Source organism: Cebus imitator, unplaced genomic scaffold, assembly GCF_001604975.1.
Source record: "Cebus imitator isolate Cc_AM_T3 unplaced genomic scaffold, Cebus_imitator-1.0 Scaffold490, whole genome shotgun sequence".
Lineage (NCBI taxonomy): Eukaryota > Metazoa > Chordata > Mammalia > Primates > Cebidae > Cebus > Cebus imitator.
Genome location: NW_016107805.1, coordinates 872,655 through 881,019, shown reverse-complemented (window position 1 = coordinate 881,019; position 8,365 = coordinate 872,655). Strand labels below are relative to the sequence as shown.

The 8,365-nt window shown below is 38.0% G+C and overlaps 1 non-coding gene across 1 annotated transcript; it reads right to left on the bottom strand.

Moving 5' to 3' along the window:
- Positions 1-8,027: 8,027 nt before the first annotated feature.
- LOC119468773 lies at positions 8,028-8,131 on the bottom strand. Its single transcript, XR_005197532.1, has one exon. It is a non-coding gene; the product is annotated as a small nucleolar RNA U13 (small nucleolar RNA).
- Between the last annotated feature and the right edge of the window lie 234 nt (positions 8,132-8,365).

Below are 8,365 nucleotides of genomic sequence, written 5' to 3'. Positions count from 1 at the left end.
TGACACAAAATGAAAGTTCACATAATTTTAAAGGTTCTTATCCTCTCCTTGCATTTTCTGGCTGGGGCAGAGAGGTTGGGGTAGGGCAGTTGTCATATAACAAACAATTGGGATTTTCAATCCTCAGAAGGTTGGGGATCACTGCTTTAAGATCTAACCATCTAAGATAGATGACATGTGACACAGTTATTAAAAAAGACAAGGAGACAACCATACAACTATTGGAAAAATGAAATATTTACATTATGCATGTATAATATATCTTTGTGCATATCTCCTGGGTGAACTTGTCAAGTTACCTCTCCCTTCTGCTTTCGTGTTTATTTTCAAACCATTTCTACTCTGGAAAATCTTTTTGTATTACTTTGGACCCTTTGGAAATGGCTGATTATGACAAATACTTTTCTCCTGTCCAGTGTGTGTAAGGCTTCCTTTCCCCATAATTTTCACTTTCTGATTTGTTAGTTTAATTTAAGTTACATACTGACTGAATAGGGATGATTCCATCTGCCTTAATGTTCTTTGCGTCATCCTTACCACATTCTGGCATCTTATCATTAAATAATTTACCACCACTGCAGGGAATATTTTCTGAGACCTCATGTATAAACTGGTTTAAACATCCTTCTCAGGAAAACCCAAATGGTGGAATTGACTCCTAGCCGTATTATTTTCAAAATAACAACAACAATAAAAGAGAACAAAAGTGGTTAACAGAGCAAAATACTCAGAAACAGTAATGGTTATTTTAGGTAATGAAATTAAGGGTGAGTCTCTCCTCTCTTTTCCCCACTATTAACACCATGTGGTTAGACCCCTATATGTTTAAAATTCAGAGAGAAAGATCCAGAAATAAAACGATCAGTAGTTATTTGCTTTAAAAATAATAGCTGCAGACTGGATCGACCCCCAGAGCCTTTCTTCATGCCTTTCCTTTGTGTTGTAGAAGCTGCATTAGATTTGTGTGCTGCGTGTGTTTTTCCATGTTAGTATTTCTCACACTGTGTGGAAATTCCAGCAAAGGTTTTAATAATTCAACATAAAGAAAGAACAATATTATAGTTGAAAATTAGCCTAAGAAAGGCGAATATAACCTTTTTAGACAAGAAAAATAGGAAGGGTGAGAAGGAGCCAAATTAGCAGAACAAAGAGCTGCATAATGACGTGATACACAAATAGGAATGTCATATAAACTGGAAACTAGAGTGTACATACACTGAAGAAAAACATGGAGAGAATCACTTTTAAGTGCAAAATCAGAAGAGTTAAGGCAAGAAACAAGATGCTGCCAGCAGACATTAAACAGCAATAATGTTTCGAAGGCTTAATCTCTCCATGTCTCTTTGAAGCTCAGGTACGTAGGAGGCCCCCAAAGGTGTCTGAGCCTAAGTAGAGTGTTCAGGACTGTTTTTCCTTGCCACCATGGTTGGTGTCAGTGAAAGTAGACGGTTCCCTTGGAGGATCCATGTGCTGGAGACCCAGCCTCTGTTCTAATTCTGGTTGCTTTGGCAACTAACTTTGAACATTTGCAGCAGCACCAGTACCTAAAGCCAGGAGCCTGACACCCCTCCCTGAAGCCTGAAACAGATCCTAGGCAGTGCTGCGTCTTTCGAATCTTATGTCTGGCTCCTGGGTGAGTAAAAATTCCATCTATTTCTAAAGACAGACCTTGGCATAGAGCTCACCTCCTCCCTTTGTCCCAGTTGTCCCTTGGGCTGGACTGGGGTTATGTCATAGGTGAGTTTCATAGTCGGAATTTCAGGCTCTGTCATCGTTTTGCATTTTTCTGTGGTAGACATTTCCTGTCTTACCTTCAAAAGTCCAGGTTTTAACCCTTTTCCTTCTTTCTTTTTCTTTTAAAAAATATATCCACAGAAAAGGATCTGATACATTTAATAACTTCAAGGTAAACTGTTGATAAGGTTTGAATTGTGACCCAACTTTCTGGTATGCTTGCAACTGGCTTGAAGGCAAAGTGGGCAAGGGATGTCTAACTGAGGCATTTTAGAAGCTGGTGGTCTAGTGATTCCAAAACTACTCACCCCAAATCACTGTTGTAAATAGAGATTTCCTCACTTACAAACCATATGCGTGTAAAGACTATATTTATCAAAATGAATTTATCAAGTGGTTCCCCCTTAATGATCTTATGAGTTGATAAATTTGAATCAAAAGCAAAGAAATGTAATATAGAATATATAGTTTTATACTAGACAAAAGTATAATTTTTTAAATTAATATGGGCTCTTAATTCAAACACTAGCTCAAGACAACGTGATTTCTCCTTCACAATACTACAGGATCTCCTAATTGTTCTCTGTTTTCATATTTGCACCTCACTTTCTGCCCCTCCACTCTTTATAGAGTAATAGGCTCAAAGCTTAATTCACGTCACATCTCTCCTCACTTAAAATCCTCCAATGGCTTTCCAGTCCAATTAAGATAAAACCCATACTGGGCGTGGTGGCTCATGCCTGTAATCCCAGCACTTTGGGAGGCCGAGTCGGGCAGATCACCTGAGATCAGGAATTCGAGACCTGCATGGACAACATGGAGAAACCCTGTCTATACTAAAAATACAAAAATTAGCTGGGGGTGATGACGTGCGCCTGTAATCCTAGTTACTCAAGAGACTGAGGCAGGAGAATTGTTGGAACTTGGGAGGCAGAGGCCTGCAGTGAGCTGAGATTACACCATTACACTCCAGCCTAGGCAACAGAACAAGACTCAGTCGCAAAAAAAAAGGAAAAAAAAGCTAAAACACAAACTTCTTTTCAAGGCAGATCTGAGTGGTCTGTCCACAGATTTCCTCACTGATTTCATCTTGTTATTCTCCACCTCATTCTCTGGATTCTAGCCATTATTTTCTTTCTCTCTTTCTCTCTCTCTCCCTCTCTCTTTCTCTCTCTCTCCCTCTCTCTTTCTCTCTCTCTTTCTTTCTTTCCTTTATTTATTTCTTATCTTAAGGCCCCTGTCCCAGCTGTCCATTGTCCATTCTGCCTGGAATTCACTTCCCTCAGATCTTCATTTGACTACCTTCTTTTTAGAACTTAGGCTTCAGTGTGATGTCCCCTTCTCAGAGAGGCTGTTTCTGACCCAAGCCCCTTCGACCCTCACATACCCTCACATTCCCCTGCTCACTCAATCTCATTGTTCATTTTGTATCTCAGTTATTAGCCCTGTCTGGAATCATCTCATTCACTTGTGTATTTATTGTCTCTTTCCACCAGACCATATGTTTCATGAGAGAAGAGACCTTGTCTTGGGTGGTTATTGTTGCAATTCCAGAGCCTGGAACAATGTGTGTCACTTAGTTGGTGCTTAGTAAATATTCACTGAGTATTTGAGAAAAAATACTAGAAAGTAAAATCAGCTTTAATTTGTACATCCATATAGTATTAGAGCAAGTCACCAGATATCACTTATAAGCAACTGGAAAAACACAGAGCGGCGTCTGAAAGCATAATGTTTTAGTAAAATGTTTAGTCCAGAGAAAACAAAGGGGATTTATTTTGGAGAGTCTAACAGTGAATGCACTTAAATCATGGCTGGTTGGATTGGGTTTCTCAGAAAGTAGCATAAAGAACATCAGTCAAATTGGAGGTTTTAGTATGTTTTGTTCTCTTCTATTAAAACGGTACTCTTTTTAAATGACTTGAAGCTTGCAGTTCTGTTACAATGACTCGTCAACTTGAAAAATGTGTTTCTTCAGGGTGGGAAGAGAATTTTAATTCATAATTCATTTATTGCAATGTTTATTTATTAAAACAAAGACATACTCTCTTGTACTCTTTTTCATAGAATTATGCCTTTTGCCTCTTCCATGAGTGGAACATGGTCTCTTATATTTCATTATAATTTGGCTTGCCATTTTAAGGCATAGAGAGAGTATAAACACAAAGAGCGTATACTTTTCTCCCTCCCTATTTATGGCTCTAAACAAGAATTTCATCAAGCTCACATTTGAAATATAACTTAAACAAAGCAGGAACCAAAGCTCACAGAGATATATGAATTAATTGGATTACTCAGTTTTATACTAACCCAACAAAACAACAGACCTCTGTAGGTTAGAGGACATAATCTATGCATTTATCTCTGTACTACGCTTCTTACTAAGGTTCCATTACACTACTGCAATAATTAAGCCTATGTACAAACCAACAGATTAAACAAAGAGATTATTTTTACAGAAGGGGGTGAGAGGCAAGGTAAAACATTTTTTAAAATAAAAAAAAAAAATTTCCTCAAAGCCCGGAACAGTAGCAGAAGGCTTTAAGAACATAAACATAACCAATCTGTCTATTCCAGGGGACAATGGCTATGTTTCTTAAACATAAAAGAACAAAATTTCTAAGCAGCAAGCAAGTTGGAAGCATTTGCATAATGGATTCTATTTACATAAATTATGTTGCTTATAGCACTCATCTGATAAGACTTGGCAAAGGTGGAAGGCAGAAGTTGAAATGGAATGAAAAGAAGGGTGAATGTGTAGTTCTAGGATTCCTTTTAGCTCTTTTTGGCTCTTCTCCATTCTTTGAAGTCTGTGTTTCTTTAGGGGTTAATATGTGCATTTGCCCCAAACTTTATAACCATGTTGTCAAGAAAAATTAGATTTGGTCATTCCTGCACACTCGCCCTATCCTGTTTGTTCTCTTTTATGGAGGTAAAAATAAGTGCATCTGTCAACTACTGGAGCATGTTAACTCATGTATGTTGGGATCTGACAGCCACTGGCTGTGAATTTTCTCACCATAACAATCAAATGAAAATGTCAGCAATGAATCTTTCTGCTAAGTGCCAGATTTTCTTTCTCATATGTACCATCTTCCTTTGACTAAATACAAAATTTCCGTGTTTTACATAGTTCCAGCAAAGAGCTTATTTCTAATGGTATAATGTGGTAGCTGACTACGCACAGTCTCTACAAGAATGAGTAGGTACTAGGCATTTTAGATAGAACTTTAGGTTTATCTTTATTGGAATCTGAAGTTCAAGAAAGACATTGTAGCCTTATAGATACCTGGATATGGAGAACTTATGAATCTAAGTGAGCTATACTGTAAGAAGCTTTGCGCTTCTACTCCAATTCTTCAGAACCAGTGAGGCTTCATCTGAGGGGAAGAAGTGAATGTCAGAAGGAGCTAGCTGTTCACATTCTGCTTTTCCCTACCAATTCGAGGTCTTTGATCTGATGAGAATTTGGCATAACAGGACTTGTTTACACCTCAAGTTCTAGCTTTCTGGAATTTCATGAGCATTGACAAACTATTTCATCCACAGTGAGACTGGTTTTTGCAAATGCGTAAACCTTTGGCCATGCTTATGGGATTCATTTGGAAAGTTTTTGGCTGCAGCTAACAGCTTATCCAACTAAAGTTGTCTTAAGCAAATAAGAATCTATTTTTGTAACATAACAAAAAGTCTAGAATTGTACATTTCTGGCATTTTTTGGCTGCTTGGTGGTGTCACAAGAAATTTAGAGTTTTTTTTCCCTCTTTTCCACTCTAACATGCTTAATGTGGTGGCTTTAAATCCCATGCTTGTTGCTTCATGATTGCAAGATGGCTGCCATGGTATCATACACGGAGATTTCATTTGATGCAGGAAGAAGGGAAAATGGGAAAAATAGGCCAGGCCAGGACCATTTGCTCTCTTATCAGGAAAAAAATCAATTTATCCCACCTCACTTCACCCTTGCTCTCAGCCACTTTTCTGTCAAGGTTTCTGGTTGTTTTGCTTAGGTTTTATTGGCCAGAATTGTATAAATTGATCACTCCCATCTGCAAGTGAGGCTGATGACATGAGTATTTGTCTTTTACAGGAATCTAATGAAAGAAAGTCAAAGGAAAAGCATACCAAGTGAGTCAAGTGATTAAGTTTGCCACAATATAAACAAGGAATTATGATAGATAAATTATAGGAGATAAACATTATCTTACATTCAAAATTAGGAACTGATGTTCTTCTGAGTATTTCAGGGTCAGTCTGACCTTTCCCTAATTTCTCCTTGCCTCTTAGGAACTGTGTACATTGATTCTCTGTTTCCTTCTCAGAAGCCTGGCTGAAGTTCTTGACAGATTACTTTCTTCAGGAAGCTGCATTATGATTCTAAATACACTTTAACAAAAAAATATGGGCTGCAGTTTTGAGCAGGAAAAACAAAATGTTGCTTTCAGTATTTAAACAAGTTTTAGTGGCACAATGTTGGAGCTAGTTAAGACCTTGGAGAAAGAATGTTGACTGTCTGTAAACTGCTTTAAGTTATTAACTTATCAACACAATTCCCCATCGTTTCTCCTCCCTCCTACAGAACACATTTTTAAAACCTTAGGGTAGAAACTCTTGAAAACATTTATTCAGCCCCTTCATCTGAAGTTTCACCCTATGGCATATTGCATTATTCCTAGTAAAATCTTCCCAACTTGTGCAGCAAAGAGAAAGCAATGCATTTTGTAGTGAAAAGACAAGCACTTCTCGCTCTTCCTTGGCATGAAGTAGGCAGCTGCCAAGTAAAGGTACCTGGCAGGATTCCCAGAGACAGGGCTTGGGCCACAGGTTGGGCAGAGGAGAAGTTGCCATCTCATTATTTCATTGTCATGTGGTTGTGGGGCACACCAGCTGACATGCAGAACCAAAGTAAAAATTACCACTGCCAGAGAAGTGATACCAATGGCAGTGACTGTTCAGTCCTTCACTGTTTTCCAGGGACAGTCACCCAATTTAGTGGACCTGTTTCCAGCTGCATTAACTCCCTAGGAAGATGACTGGAATATGCTTTCCGAATTGGTGATGCTGGGTGATTTGTTGTAATAATGGTTTCAGGGCAGGAGGAATTAATCACTGTCACTTGAGGGAAGAGGAAGAAAGTGTACTCAAAAGCATCACCATATTATGCCAGCAGGGGAAAAAGAAGACTTAAAGCCAGAAAAACAAAATACTCTTTTAGCCCTTTTAAAAAGAGGAAGCACGACAAACGAACACCTTAGGGGACCCTAACACAGAGATATCAGAGAAGTGAAAAATTCGCTCATCATGATGTTTGTCAATAGGAGGTCACTTCTCGGGCAATTAGTGTTTGTGTTTATTAGTCTCAGTGCCCCCTCCTCATTTCTCTTCCCTTTTTAATCTTTCTTTTTATTAGGACTACTGATTGTTTAGGGAAATCTGAAATCACTCAGGATTGTGGTGACTAGTTGAACAGAGATAAGCCAAGAGCATGCAGCGATTTATATTTCTGCAGGTGAGATCTCGGTGCTGTCAAAAGGCTTGTTATATCCTTTGATATTCTTTCACATAATTACACTGCCAGAAGACATGAGCACACATTCTTGTCTTGGTGTGTCACTCTGTACTTAAGTGTCGTCATACCCTACAGGGACATTAAAACAAGAATTTGATTACACTCTGAGAGACTTTTCTTATTGTGTATGCACATGTGTATATGTTTGTGATTCTATGTGCATAATTACCCTATCGACAGCAACAACAAAAACCTTAAAATGTGTGAGTAACTAGGACCATAAGATAAACAGTAAAAAAAAAAAAAAATCCGAATGAAGAGAAAAATAAAGTAGAAAAATAAAGCCCTAGAAAATGGTAGCGTATATAAATAATGGTCTGAAATAGAAATCGTTCATTGGAAGTAGGCTGCAAATTTGGCTCTGAGCTTTCTAGCAGCCAAATAAAAGAGATAAGCTTGATATTATTCTCAATTCTCTGTAAGGGAAAGAAAACAATTGTTGAAAAGAAGCAAAAAAAAAAGGTCTCCTTTTGAAATCTGAGGTAATTTTTTTCCTATTCCAAGAAGTTTCATTTCGTAGGTGTTCTATGTTAAAAAATGTGCTACTGACATAGAAAATAGGTAGTGCTACAATAAACAAACAAACAAATACACAAATCAACCCAGATTCATTCCTGTCTTCGAAATGTTAAATTGTTATCAGTTGGATGGTGACTTAGGGCTCTGGACAGTGAAATAAACATCACTAAAAGGAGAGCTTCTCAACAATACTTACATATTTTCATATCAGATGGGTAATGTGCTGACATCATAACATAATTTGAGAGAGGCACATCTCACACATGAGCATAAAAACCAAATCATTACACTTATAAATTACAAAAGGATCTTCCCACCAATACTTTTAAGAAAGATTAGATGGCATAAATACTGTCAGTATGTTTTTGTTTTAGAAAATGATTCAGGAGCTAAGCTGAGTCATCGAAACACATTGAGAGAATACATGAGAGCCCAAGAGAATCTGGCAATCTGAATGTCCTCCACTCTCTAAAAGATATTTGGATGACCACCAGAGAGTTGCCACTAGTTGTGCTGTGTCCACTCAGTCAGCAGTCAGAGCCT